The 15,337-nt window shown below is 42.9% G+C and overlaps 1 long non-coding RNA gene across 2 annotated transcripts in view; it reads left to right on the top strand.

Moving 5' to 3' along the window:
* LOC125311241 overlaps nucleotides 1-15,337 on the top strand; it is a 43,704-nt gene that overhangs the window by 16,254 nt on the left and 12,113 nt on the right. For both annotated transcript variants that reach the window (XR_007196461.1, XR_007196462.1), the window contains exon 2: nucleotides 1,819-2,612. This is a non-coding gene — a long non-coding RNA (uncharacterized LOC125311241). The remainder of the gene's footprint in view (nucleotides 1-1,818; nucleotides 2,613-15,337) is intronic.

Below are 15,337 nucleotides of genomic sequence, written 5' to 3'. Positions count from 1 at the left end.
GACTGTAGGAATTTTGGTCTTTTTAATCCTCTCTCAGTTTAGCCACAGAACGTGTTCAGCTTTTTCATTCCTCACATTGTGTCTATATGTAGACTCATAATCACATAGGTCGTCTTGTTGAAATGCCCAATGAAAGCAAGTGGGAGAATAGAGGAGGCTTTGATTACTGGTAACTGACACATCACATCACACATCCAATAAATACGGACCAAAGGGCTTAAATTAAGTGGCTTCACAGTTGTTAGATTTGCCACATTCACATACATAGGACAGGGAGTGAACACAGATTTAACCAAGACTAGGGGTGCTGCTAGATAATTTGGGCCCTATGACAGACAATAATTCTGGGTCCCCCCCGCTAATATAGGCTATAGGGGGTAGGGGGATTGGGATGCAACTCAAACATTTCTCTTTGAATGTGTGGTGGTAACATCTAGCTATGTTTCAGTCAATTCCACTAAGGTTTTCCACAGAGCACAGTAGAAATTCAGCAGTTACTGTATATGCCTGCTGTATCCTGGGCTGGCACAGAATGGCTTTCAGAACTGAGAATCTTGCTCAGTGTGGCAGGCTGGACTACAAACTCTAGCACTACTACAGGGGGGAGTCTGTCATACTGAGAATGATTCAGTTGCAGGAACAAGGAAACAGGACAAGTGCCAGAGATCTACACAGCTATGCTGCTATTCAGTAGAACAGCACAACAGAGTGTGATATACTGTAGCATTTATATCACATCATCAGTAACATAATGCAGTGTTTCAAAACAAACAAATAAATGGTCATTGAAAATAAGTCATTTATATTAAGCAAAAAATATGGGGCGGGGGACATTCCTTGGGAGCAGTTTTGTTATAGCTGAGTGGGAGAGTGAGGGTGACAGTGACTATAACCTACTTGAACTAGTGAAAGGTGAAAGTGTTGCAAAATTGAGTATGAAAGCACACTCTATGAATGTTAATGAAGACACACCAACTTCATGATATAATTTTTGAAAGCATAATTGAACGTTCTCCATGTAACCTTCCCAGTATGATTACCTCACAATTGATATTTAGAGTTATGTTTTTCTGTTCCTTTTTCCGTCTAATAATTCTTTTATCCTCTGCCATTATTGGATGAAGACTCTCGCAGGCTTTTAGTGACCATTGTATTACTGTGACTGACTCAAGGCAAAAAAAAACATGACATGAAAAAGAAATCGAGTTTGCATTTGTAAGTGAGATGTGAGGAAAATCAGCATGAGAGTTTTTTGAAAAGAAATTATTGTTACATTCATGACATAAAAGTTGAAAACCGCTAGGGAGTTGGGCTAGTATGCCGTAGCTGGAAAGTTGTGGGTTCGATTCCTGGATGCCATTGATGTGCCTCTAAATAAGGCACTTAACCCTGAGTTGTTCCGGGGCAACTAGCCCTTGTAATTGACATAATAAGTTGTTTTGAATAAAAGCATTAGCCAAATGAATAAGTATTTTACTGTTATGCATTTACATTTATATATTAGATATTGATAATATTGGTATTTTATTTATCACTGAACATTAGATTACAGAGTAATAAATGCTGAAAAATGTCTTGTAAGCACTTATTCAAAGTGTTTCAGAGTATCCAAATGCACTGGTCTCCTCTTCACCCCTGACTTCTGATATTTTGTTTTATAATGTTTCATTTTTACACTATTAAATGTTATATATGATATTGTATTGCTTATTTGAATTTTCAGTGCGTCGCTGATCCTGCATTGACAGATTTCTTCCCCACGGAGTGCCTAGATGTACTCTGTTGACCTCACTGACCTCGGCCCATCTCTCTCCGCAGCTAACCTGGCACTGAGAAACAACAGCTGGTGGAGTTCTGGAGCTCCAGTTAAACCTGTAATGACTCGAGCACTCTCTTCCCCTCTCCTAATCTGTGGAACAAGTTGCCAGGAGAGAGAAAGCCTTTTGATGAGGCAGAAATCATCATTTTTGAGCAAACTGAACGTTCACCTTGTGAAAATGCACCTTCAAGTGGAGGCAATTGAATGAAACCTGGTAATTCATACTCAGGCAAGTGGATGGTGGCCTGGATGGATCAGCTCTCCCCTAGCATTAGAGCCTATCTTGGGAACAAGAGAATGCAGCACACTTATTGTTGTTAAGTTTTCTTATTCTTGTAAGCCCAATTTTTGGTCAGCTCCTGCTCCTAGACCTTTTTAGATATCGCCACCGGTCCAACTCTGGAACGTCCGGCCGGAACCGGTGTAGTGTGGAAATTGAAAATGATGTCACTGACCCTTGTCATTCTTCCGCCATATTGGGTTGAATAGAAATCGAAACTAAAGTTTCACAGGTCACAAATTTGGTCCGAACTTCACGAAACTTGACGTACATGATCCTTGGACCAAGCCTCACAAAAGTTACAGAAAGGATTTGTGATTTTCAGAAGCGTTTGCCCGTCACAGCCAAACAAAATCGGCGACGAAGCTCCGAAACAGGAAGTTGTCCATATCTCAGGAACACTGTCACATATCGATACCAAATTTTGTATATGAAATGTGAGGGTGCATAAGCTAAAAAAAAGGAAAACATTCCAAAACTTTCCAGCATTTGGTAAACCACCACAGGTATTTGGTAACTATCACCTTTCACCTTTGCAGTTGTACTTCTATCACAATGCCTTCCAAGTATGCACAATGTCTCTGGCCAGCATTGCCCAATCATCAAATCCTTGCTCAGCCATGGGTGTTTATGGACTTATGAACTGAAATGGCAAGGAGAACATTAGCTATTTATTGCTGACGTAGTACCGTTATTTTCACATTGACGGTATTCAAATTTAATTTTTCATTATTGTTAAATATCATGATGGGAGAGTATTATTAAAAATGTTACAAGTATGCAAATTCATATGTTTACGGGCATTTCGGTTTTACTGTGTTGTTTTGTTGTAAAGACATGCAAGGCACTCTGGGCCATGTAATGAACAGTGGTCGGCAGCACTCCATACGTATTAATATGAATAGATGTTTCTGTAAACCTAGGGACAATAAATAGCTATCTCTGTTACAAAAACGAGCTGGTAATCGCTCATTGAAGAGGGAACTATGATAAAAAGATTGTTTTCCTAAAAGCATGGAGTTGATGAAAAAATAAGCAGGAAATGTCACGTTAATGTTAAATACATCTGAATGCTAGGTGGCAACGTTGTATTACATTTCACTAAATACGGTGGAATTAGTGTGAGCTTCACAAGTAAGGTGCAAATTTTATGTAATTTATCATGGGAAATTATTGGAAATGTTATTTCTTGTTTATTTTAATTGCAAACCACACACATCCATTCGTAATCACACGTACACTTTTAATACCTGGAAGACTCTCATTTCATTTATTTGATGTTGCCTAGCAACGCTGGGAACAGCCTTCAGAGCAAAGACTCTAGAACAGAGCTTCAGAGAGACACGTTTTGAGTTTGTGGCCAAGTACCTAAAATATCGGTTTCCATGTGTATGTGCTGGATGGTGTGCGTCCTTTATGAAAGTAAGTGTTTTATAGAGTTACAGATATAATGAGTCATGTTGTAGTGGTCAACATAAATTTGCCCCTTTTGTTATTAGAATGCTAAGCAGAGATTTAACATCATTCATTTCTTGTGTGGCTAGAAGCTAGCTAGCTATGTCATAGGGAGGAGATGTTGCTGTATGGGATTTATGTAGCTTAGCGTAATGCCATGGTCATTTGATATGAGATGCTTGTACTCGTAACTTCGTCACTCGTAACTTTAGGACTCCTATTTTTTTTACTAAGAGTAATTCAGGAAGAATTTTAGCCCTAAAAGTAGCACCTGAGTCTGTGACAGCTTAAAAGAAGTCGGGAGGACTCCTAACTCACTAAGACCGATTCACAAACAGTTTTTTGTGGTGGCATTTCTCGTCGCGATGTTTTGAAATGCGTCTACAGGAGCTTCCAATCGCGAGGGAACAATTTTGCATTGTAGGCATAACTAAGGGATGTAGTAACACCACCACCAACAACCAAAACTAGCTCATTGTCAACATGTACATTAAATGTAACATTTCATTGTGAATCAAATTAAAATGTTTTCCTCTTTGCAAACGTAGGCATATGGTGACAGATTAATTTAATAATGTTGCTGCGTGAATCACGGTAAGCGCGAATGAAGTGGCCACTTCTTAATGGGACTCACTGTATGGAAGTAGGCTAAGTAAAATAGAGATGTTTCAAATAAAATAACTTAATCAGAATTCTATGATATGCCCGCTTGACAACGGCAGAGATAGAACTGGCATTTGGCCATAGCAACCATATATTTAGAACGACCGGCCTTCATAGCAACCAAAGATCTTAGCTGTGATGCATGTATACATGTAATGTGACGCAAAGTATAGAAAGGGGATGAAATATACAGAGGCAAGAAATATAGTGCAATGTAGACGGTAGTATACAGTTTATTTACAGAAGGTGGTTTAGAGTAATATGAAGTATTCCTTTATTTCTTTATTCTGAGATACATTTGAGATACAGATGCTCTCAAAACAATCCCAGGCTCTCAAAATAATCCCAAACAGACATAAGGTCTTTATAGAGCAAATCCATATAGATTATTTGTCAAATAAACCAGTAAAACATAATTAGGGGATGGAATATATAACATTCACACTCATAGCTCATATTTTTTTTAAATAAATCAGTGAAAAAGTATCCTGACAAACAAGCAGCATTTTAATGCCTTGGTCATATTTCATAATTTCAATTCTTCTGTAGGTTACCTGATAGCCCAGTTTGAGAGGCGGAAGACACGTGACATTATTTATTTTTGCAGCCAATCACTGCTGTCATTCTATTTTATTGATTTGATCTTAGTTATAGAAGCTAAATTTGAAGGCAGGCCACAGGTAAAATCCAACGAACTGCATTCACCCCGCATGTCAATAGTTGAATAGCCTTCTCCTTTTGAGATATTGCCATTGCTCCAACACTGAAAGGCACTGTTAGAATGCTTGGATCAAGCCAGGTTCAGCATAGCGTATGTCACTGTCTGCTCACGTTGCTGACCGGACCAGGGCAAGCACACTTTCGCAGTTCCCGCCTGAAATGCAGTCTAGTTAAAGCTATACTGTGGTGTCTTATGAAATAGACACTGTAAGACACTGTATATATTCATATGTCATGGTTTTACAGGAATCAACACAATGCAATATAAAGAATATTAAATGCATTTTAATGCATGTGTTGACAGTCTTTTTTGTTTCTTTTTCAACTGTGACTGAATGTCTCAGACAATTGTCATTATGAAAGGGTGACTGCAAGGACAAATTGATCAAATGCCAAGGTTTGTCACCAAAGCTTAAACTTTTACAGCAGGGGGGAGTTTTTGTTTCTGTATTGCTATTGCCTAGGGCATTTTAAATACATCTAATGTGTTGTACTAAAGAATACCTCACTGATTACCAATGACTCCCTGGAATTCTACCACAGATCATCATACTGAGTCATATTCTAATAGAAGCTCTATGATCTGCTACAGCTGTGCATTAAGGATTGCCCTCAGCATGTTTTTATATCATTCTCCATCAAGCCATGAAGATCCGCCACAGTCTTCTTAGCCAACAAAGAATGTGTCAGACAGTAAAGTTATTCTGTTGAGATTGGCAATGTGATAAAACCTAACTTTTTATTAGGTCTTTAAACTCTGTTTCAATCTCCCTTTCAGCTTTCTGTTTGAATGCTGTGCATGTTTTGATTACTCCCAGTGTGTGGTATGAAAAGACCTCCCACTCTTTATAGCTTTTGAGAGCCCCGAAGAGAATTCACGAAGAGACTGACAGTAGACTGGAGAGTTCCAGTTGCCAAACCATGTGGAATGTAAACGTGATAGCTCTCATTAAATCAGCGTATGGTAGGCTATATATGTGCTCAAATGAGTTTCATGACCTGGCTAAATACCAAGATTCTTACAAAGACAAAGGCAGCGTCCAACATCATGTCATTAGGCCACATAAAATGTGAACATATGAAATCAAAAGGTTTAAAAGCTATCATTCAAACAAACCTATAAAACCTTAACTCCTAAGGATACCAAAGACACAAGAGCTCTTGCTCTGCCTCTACTGAGTATTGCAACTACAGTGCAATGTGACTGTCTTCCTTCTCTGTATGGTGCAATGTGATTGTCTTGTTTCTCTGTATGTAAATCACTCATTTGACAACCAGCACTATTATTTGTGAGACACTTAATATTAACATGTAAGAAAACATTCACTGATAAGAGATGTTCATCAAATCATCAAATATTAAACCTTGCCTCAAAACCACAAACGCAATGTCACTGCAACATTCCAAAAATAAGACCTGAGATGTGTTATTGTTTGGCTTTATACAGTACTTGTTAATATATTTGAAGTACATTATTTATATATTTCTCTACACAGCCATTTTATAATGATCTTTCTTAACTGTTTTGAAATGTTATCTTCTATCAAGGATATACATCTCTGGAAAATTTAAGAGACCACCTGGAAAAATCCAAACTCATTCATGAAGTGAATAGAGTCTGATAACTTTCGATTGGGAAACATTTGTAACACTTGCATTGCGACGGGCACTAACTTTGATCCGGGATTCCTAACATTACTCCTACTTCGCCTAAACTTTTACTGACCCGAAGCTGCAGCTGAAGCCGTCCTGTTTGCATAGCAGCACTGCACAACTGAACTATGATGTTTCAGACTAGATCTCCCTGAAAAAAGATCTAGGTGGGCCGATCCAGGCTACATTTTTCTGATCATCCTATGTTGCTGAGTGACATTTGAATAAGATGACGATCATTCAATGCAAATTTGAACATGACCGTCAACTCATTCCAATGTCACTCAGCAACTGTAGGATGACATCAAAAAAACGTGCAGTGGAACGCGCAGATTTTTTTCAGAGCTGTACCTGTATATAATTGCAAACATACAATATTGTATCAATGATTATCCGCAATATTGTTGAGGAGCGTATTCAGATGAAAAAAAAAAATACTAACAGCAATGTTAGTAAATGTTTCATAAATGCCACGTCATTAGACAATTAGAATCTCCTTATCCTCTTTTGCACTGGGTGTCTAAATCATAGACGTCTAAATACATAAAAGGTCTAAATACATAAAAGGTCTAAATACAGACACCTATCTGTTCTTGATGATGACTCATGGGTTAAAGGGACCTGCAAAGACAATCCATTTGGACAGACCCAGAGTACATTAAGGTCCAGCTCTGAAAACTGGCATGAATTAATTACTGAACGGAAATTATATGGTTCAGAAACAAGGGAATCACAGCCCATCGAGTCACTATGAATCATAGTGTGCCCTTGGGGTTTCCAAGGTCCTTACGAATGGAGTTTAGTCTAACAACAAATAGAATACCCATTACATAAATAATGATATCTCTGAGTCAGGCCTAGCCTCCTCATGTCAGTTCACATATTCTGTACTCTTGTGGTCCTCCAAAAATCCTGCGAAGAATCTGGTGGAAACCCAAAGACTTACTGACTTGGTTGCACACCGTGTCTGTAGAATGCAGTGTGTGCTTGAAAATAATCCTATCCAATTATCTACACTGTCTTTCCAGCAGGTTTTAGTTGGGAAAAAAAGGGACAGATGCCACATCACATATGCAAGATTTCAACCTTTGGACAATTACAAAAATTGCAGAAAAATATGCCTCTGGGAGGTAGTATTCATATAAGGAGTTGTTTGAGAGATTATATTATATAAAACTATAATAATACTATTAAAGAGATACAGACAAATCCACAACTGTGTCACCTTGAGAAACTTAAGCAGTGACATTTCAGTTGGACTAGAATTCACTTTGTTGGCTACTGCTGATCTAGCAAAAAAAATAAACACAAATAAAACTAATCTGACAGAACACAGCAGATGTCTTTATATCAGGTATGCAGGGGTAAGGCATCAGAGGGAATACAAAAAAAAAGCATTTGATGAGCTTAGCATCCTGATGCACCTGAAGTTCCCCGCCATTTGATGCAATGTTATCACAGCAAACGTGCACCAATCAATCAGCATCCGCCCCATATTTATGACTGCTGCACAATAAAGAGACCAACTCTGGCTCTGCTCTAATGGACACAGTAGAATTATGACATGATATATTATCTGCCATGGCAGGCCGAGGATAAGCTTGGAGGACAAACTCATTGTCTTAGGGTATAAATATCCTTTGGCTCATTGGGTGAACAACAAGAAGTTGACACAGACTGAACAGAGGTTGGCAAGAAATATGAAAATGCAAAAAACAATTACATGCAAACAATACACTTCTTTGACCACAGAGCAAATGATCACAACTACTTTAGGCCTCTCGGGTTAGACTATGTTACTAGGGTTAGAACTCTTTTAGTATTGAATTTATGGCATCTGAAACATGATGTCCAGTCTGAGGCAAAATAAGGGGGAAAAATATCCGATTTTGTCATTATCCACATACCTACCATAATCTTCTTAATTAAAAAATGCTGAGCTCTTGCTTAGCAGATTTGAGTCCCTCTGCAGGAAATATTAAGGGCTGCATTAAAATTGCCTGCACTCTAGGCAGTCAAATGTGGAAAAAAAACTAAGATGACCTGAAGCTGCAGCTGAAGCCGTCCTGTTTGCATTGCAGCACTGCACAACACATCACAACAAAACACAACACAACACAACACAATGCAGCACAACACAACACAACACAACATGGTGCAATGCAACGCAGCACAGCAGAGCACGGCACAGCACAACACGGCACAACACAACACAGCACAACACAGCACAGCACAGCACAATGCAGCACAGCACAACACAGCACAACGCCAGTAAATAGTAAAGATGTCAATGAGTCATAAACGCGACAGGTTTAGTTAACATGTGTTTACTACACAACCAGATGGGAATCACCCAGCCCAGAGTAGAACATCCGGGTCACAGGGTTAACTAATTAACCAATAACACTCCTGGCGCTACCCTCTTTTCCTTCAAAACAAAAAAAAAACACCAATAAGCAGCATGGCAAATGACATACAGCATATACAAAAACAATGCACACAAGCCATACACACGACTGAATAGGAAGACAAAAGGGAACCCAGAGACACCCAGAACATGTCTCAATACATTTCAAACCCCTCTAGTCTTTGTGGCAGATGTCGCTGACGCCCAGAACGTCTAGGCCCAGCGCTCAGGATAAGCGCAGTCTCATCTGACTCCACAGCAGGTGATGCCACAACAAACTGGTCCATGTCATCACAAGGGGGACAGGGCATAGGAGGAGACTCCGACATGGCCGGAGGAGGCTCCGATATGGCTGGAGGAATGTCAGGCCCCTGCGGAGGCGTTATCTCCAGGTCGTCATCCGACACAGGGTAATTAGGAACCATTCCCGCAGTTGTCTGGGAACTCCCCACCATGTAGCAATCGGCCAATCTGACTCTGTAGGAGGGTCGAGGGAGTTGAGATCCGGTGAACTTCCGTATACTGCACCAAGCACCGCCTTTGACTTGTTACGGTCCCCATAGAGATACACAAGATCCCCGGGATGAATGGAGACAGGCACGGAAGTGCGGCCAGAGGGTGTCTTAGACTTCATACTGTATGGATGGTTGGTGATACGCTGCGAGTGCTGCGACATAATAAGAGCCCAGTCATCGACAGGCAGCTGATTATGGGAGAACTGGTCACGCTGAAGCAGCATTTCACGGGCTGACAGGCCACGGGATCTCACACGGCTGTTCAAGCGTGCTGTGGCAACAGAGAGGAGTAAGGGAGTAACAGCACTGCAGTTGGGCTCAACACGCAAAATCTCACCTTCAAGCTCTTGAACGGCTTTCTTAGCGACCAGGTTTTTATTGACATTCTTGGCATTGCCTACCTCAACAGTCTATCTGTGTTTAGCCAGCAGCTCATCTCCAGCCAACGCGGCAAACCCAGGCCCTGGATCAGTCCTAATCACTGCAAAAGGACCATCAAGGGGACACAGGCCCAGGCACAGGCGGAGCAGGGCATCTCTGAGGGTATCACGCCGTTCATCTTCAATGACAGAGGCCAACGTGAATGACGTGAACACATTCGCGGACAACAAGAATAACCTGGTGGTCACGCCTGAACACATCAGCTGCAAAAGCAGAGCCGACAATCTCAGGTGGGTCACCCGTCGACTGGGTACACATGAACACAGGAGCCTTTCTCAAAGCCGCACATTGATGGCAGCCATTGGTGACACGCTGAACAGCAGAATCCATGTCTAACACATAAAAGTAGCGCTGCACAATTGTCCTCAGCTGGGTGGAGGTGGGGTGGTCAAGCGTGATGTGATGGGAAGTGAGCAGACCATCAAGGACAGACCTGGGCACCACAATGCAGTCCGTTGAAGCGGCAAGAGGGGTGTGCCGACGGACAACCAACAGGCCATCTTTAGACAGGGTAGTAACGTGCAAGTAGTGTTTCACATCGCGAACATTGGTCAGTTTCTTGGAAGGGCGTGTCCCCTGACGGAGATGAGCGCAGGTCCGTCTGAGGTCAGAGCACTCAGACTGAATAGCCAGCCATGCTGACCTGTTAATAAAAGGCAGCTTTCGGGAACCACTCATGACATTATTGGCAGTAATCTGGCGCACAACAGTGTCAGCAGCGGTGTGGACAAAGGAACATATCTGGTACGTAGGGCTGTCACACTCTGGAGCATTGCGGCTTGCAAAGTCAGAAGGCTGCCACATGCCGAATCAGCACCTGGAAGCGACTGGCCGTAGAAAGGAAAGTGGTGACACGTGGGCTTGCGGAAAACTCCCCTCTACACAGCTTCTCAAATGCCTGAACGCAGGGCTTGCTGTCCGTCAATACAAACGTTCTCTGAGAAGACAGAATTATGTATGGGGCAAAATGCTTCAATGCCGTCGCTATGGACAAAGCCTCCATTTCACAGGGCAGCCAGGAAGTCTGATTCTTACGCAGCTTTGCACTGAAGTAGCCCGCCACTTTCACAGTGTCTTTACAGGTGATGTATAATGTAGCTCCCAGGCCAGGTACCCTAACACCACCATCAGTGACAATCCACAGCTGATCATCAGGCTGGGGTAGAGTGATGGCATGATTCGAGGACAATGCCTTCTGAGCATAGTTGAAGGCACCCAGCAGTTCGTCTGACCACTGAATGGCATCCTTGGAATCGCGTCCTGCGACCACATCATCCAGAGGAGCAAGTATGGTGGCACAGTTTTTAAGCATACGGGCTAGCACCTTGTATGCCCCAATGAATGAGCGCAGTCCAGTCACAGTCTTTGGAGGAGGGCATGTGACTAGGGCAGATACACGGTGAGGGCTGGCTCATATGGTTCCTTGACACCAGACCCAGCCCAGGATGGTGGTCTGTACAGGCGCAATAATGGTCTTAGTGGCAGACAGGTTCAGTCCACCGCGCTGGAGGGCAGACAGGACGGCTCTCCAGACTGCTAACAGCTCCTCAAGAGTGTTTGCTCCGCAGTACAAATCATCTGCCACGTTTGCTACACGGCCTTGTTCAAGGAGATCGCCAAACACCCTGCACGTCAGCTCTTCTAGTGCTGTCTCAGACCCTGGCATGCCCATTGCACTCCGTACATATACACAAACACCTTTAAAAGGTGTAACAACTCCACAATACCTCCATGACTCTTTGGACAGTGGAATCTGGTAAAAGGCTTTGGTGAGGTCTGTAGCGATTATATACTTCCACTGAGCTATCAGGCATCAGGGAGGGCTGAGGCTTGCTGTAACGGCCCACGTCTGCGAATGCCGTAACAAGGCGAAAACCACCTCCAGGCTTCTTGACAAGGAACGAGGGGTTAACATATTCCACAGAGACGCCGAAATCCTCAGGCTTTCTGAAGACACCCATACCCTCCAGCATGTCAAACTGGGCGGGCCTGGAGGTCTTGCAACTGACCCCTAGAGTATTGTGGGACCCTGTCCTTGCACTGTGGGGGTTGGACTGGCCCCATGTTCACCCTAGCCTGAAATGGGCCCACAGCACCGTTGTAGCCCTTAAACTGTGGATCAAACACCTCGTCAAATTCTCTGTGCTGTGCACAGAACTTGTCCCGGACATCAGAGGGCATGATTTTATCTGGGTCCAAAAGCACACAGTCAGAGTGAAGGACAGACTTGATAAGTGGGCCAGGTTTGAGGGGATGAGCTGACACTGCTGAATCACTGAGAGGGGGGACGTAAGTAGCGCATACACGGCACACATGGGCATTTTTCTGGACTAGCCATGGCTGGCCAGTAAAGTTGGGGATGCGAATTTTCCCTGACACACTCTGAAGCATAGTCGGAGCAGGCCATTGAAGTGACCCCATCTGCCTGCAGGAGTTGTCCATATGTGGCTCAACGGCCAGTTCCCCGTCCAAATCACATAGCTCAAGGGGCAAGTCGAGCTAAATGTTTTCCCCTGGCCACACAGTAGACTTAGTTGGTGCACGAAGCACGTGAGCACGACGCACAGCATGCCTGTCCATAGGCGTGTGGTGGGAGCCATAGTGGTAGACATCATCGCCAAGGCAGACCTGATGTTTGGCTGGTCTGATGGAGACATCGTTTTTCTCCATAAATGGAATTCCAGCTAGAATGTCTGAATCAAGATTTTCGACGACAAGGCCCTCAAAATACAGTTTGTGGCCATCTCTGTTAAAGTATGTCCGCGTCTCACCCAATACCTTCGAAGGAGATGAGCCATCTGCTTGGTGTGCTGACTGCGTACTTCCTGTGATGGTGACGCCCAGTCTGGTCGCACACGAGGCCCTCATCATGTTCCCAGTCGCACCACTGTCAATGGTGAGCCGCGCAGACAGGTGGTCATGAAAGGCATCAAGGTATGGGGAATGTTTGATAAGCACACGCTGCACAATGGTAGATGCTGCTTCGTCATTCTCTGAACTATCCAATATGTCCTCCTCCTGTTCACCCAGCACCTGGCGGCTCTTTGCCATATAAGTGACATAATTTCACTGCATTTCTTACATCCAGTAACTATATGCATGTGACAATAAACTTCCTTGTATCCTTGTATCCTTGTAAGTTCTATCATGTGGGGGCAGGAAAGGGCATTTGCTGAGGAAGTGACTGTCAGGCCTCCTGGCCTCTTTACAGAGTGGACACGACTTCCTAGCACGGATGAAATGGGTCTAGCTTTTGGGAGCTCAGACACAGCTGCATGCATAGCCCTAGCATCCTCAGAGGCCTGCAGCTCATCCAATAGTGACTGAAGGGGATTGTGAGATTTCTGGTTTAATGGATGCCAATGTGCAGGACCGCAAAACCTGCCGTATCGCTGTTTAACAAGTTTAGGCAATTCAGTGTGAATGAGACGAAGCCATGTGAGCACAACAAAGTTCTCAAGTGAGGGTGTCAACTCCTCATCTTCAGTCACGAGAGCCCCCATATGGCTAATGTTAGAGTCTTTGCGTAGTCAATTGTCTTCCATAAAGGCCATTAAGCGCTGAAACAAATCTTCTGGTCTCTCACTAGGCTCCAGTTTAATAGCAGCAAAGTCAATAAAATGAGCACCAGTGCGCTGGAGGCCATAATGCTGGCGAATAGTTTGCCATATATGGTCGATTGAAGTGGAGTTTTTCACCATAGACTGACGTGAAATAACAGGACAGTAATTCGCTATTTGCCCTAACATTAATTCCAACATGCTTACTTTCTGCTCCTTCGTGCAGAAGTTTTCGACTTTTTCCCCCATTCCACGCGGCCGACCAGGAAAGGAGCAAACTCGTTGTCGAGTGACAGTGTGTACAAAAGATTCTGACGCCAGTTCTCAAAGGAGTTCACAGTCTCAATCTTAGTTAAGCACCACTGCTTTGGAGCTCTGTGTGAATTCGCCATACTGCTGGATTACTCCGGACGCGTTCTGACGGTAGAATATTTCCACAGCGTGACTCTCTTGACTGGATACCGCAATGAACTCGGAGTTCAATCCATCTTCAGGTTGAAACGTAAGTCCGGTAAACGCTGCCACAACGCCAGTAAATAGTAAAGATGTCAATGAGTCACGAACGCGACAGGTTTAGTTAACATGTGTTTACCACACAACCAGATGGGAATCACCCAGCCCAGAGTAGAACATCCGGATCACAGGGTTAACTAAAACCAATAACACTCCTGGCGCAACACAACACAACACAGGACAACACAGCACAGCACAATGCAGCACAACACAGCAGAGCACAGCACAACACAGCACAACACAGCAGAGCATAGCACAACACAGCACAACACAACACAGCACCACAACATGGCACAGGACAGCACGACATTTGCACAACAGGACAATACAGCACAGCACAACCCAACACAACACAACAGAGCACAATGCAACACAGCACAGCACAACATAACACAATAAAACACAATGAAACACAACACTACATGACATGATGCAGCACAACACATCAAAACACAACACAATGAAAGACAGCAGCACAGCTTAGCACTCATAAGGAAGAGCTGATTGGTTTGAGGACCCACAGCCATATGACCATGTGGAGGATGTCTGTGTTGAATGAGGACACATGGAGTTTCACAATCACAATCAATAACAAACACCATATGCTAGCTAGTCTGATACAATTATAGTTGGTGAAATATTTGGTGAACTCTTGGTGAACTACTTTTTTCCTTTTACAAAAGTGCCTCTCAATATTACTTTTTGATGTTTTTTTATGTTTTATCATTGTCAGTAGTAGAGTGCTTTGTAACTGTGTAACATACACTGACATCAATGTTTCATTGTAGTTCTTTAAATTGTAGCATAAAAGGTACATGGATTTAAACAAGTGTTACAAATGCTAACTAGGAATTCTGTTCCAAGGGCAGGGCATGAAAATGCAAAACATATGACGTAAAATATCACACACCGTTAAAACAGATAATGTATAAATAGTTCCAATGCTGTTGCTTAGGTTGACATAGTGGTTGCTATGCTAAATAAAGCGGCTGCTATGCTGGTTGCTAGGGTAATCATGTTGGTTGCTATGGTGGTTGCTAGGTTGACATTATAGTGGTGGTTGCTAAATTGTAGCTAGGGTAATTAAGATGGTTGCTAGAGTGTTGCTAGTACAAATGGTGGTTGCTATGCCAAATACAGTAACGTGGTTGCTTTGCTGGTTGATAGGGTAATCATGTTGGTTGCTAGGTTGACATAGTGGTGTTTGCTTGGTTGTTGCTAGGGTAATTAAGATGGTTGCTAGGGTACATATGGTGGATACTATACAAAATAAAGTGATTGATATGCTGGTTGGTAGGGTAATCTTCTTAG

Source organism: Alosa alosa, chromosome 18 (assembly GCF_017589495.1).
Source record: "Alosa alosa isolate M-15738 ecotype Scorff River chromosome 18, AALO_Geno_1.1, whole genome shotgun sequence".
NCBI classification, from domain to species: Eukaryota; Metazoa; Chordata; class Actinopteri; order Clupeiformes; family Clupeidae; genus Alosa; species Alosa alosa.
The sequence above is the reverse complement of the archived record's forward strand: the minus strand, read 5'-3'. Positions and strand labels throughout refer to the sequence as shown.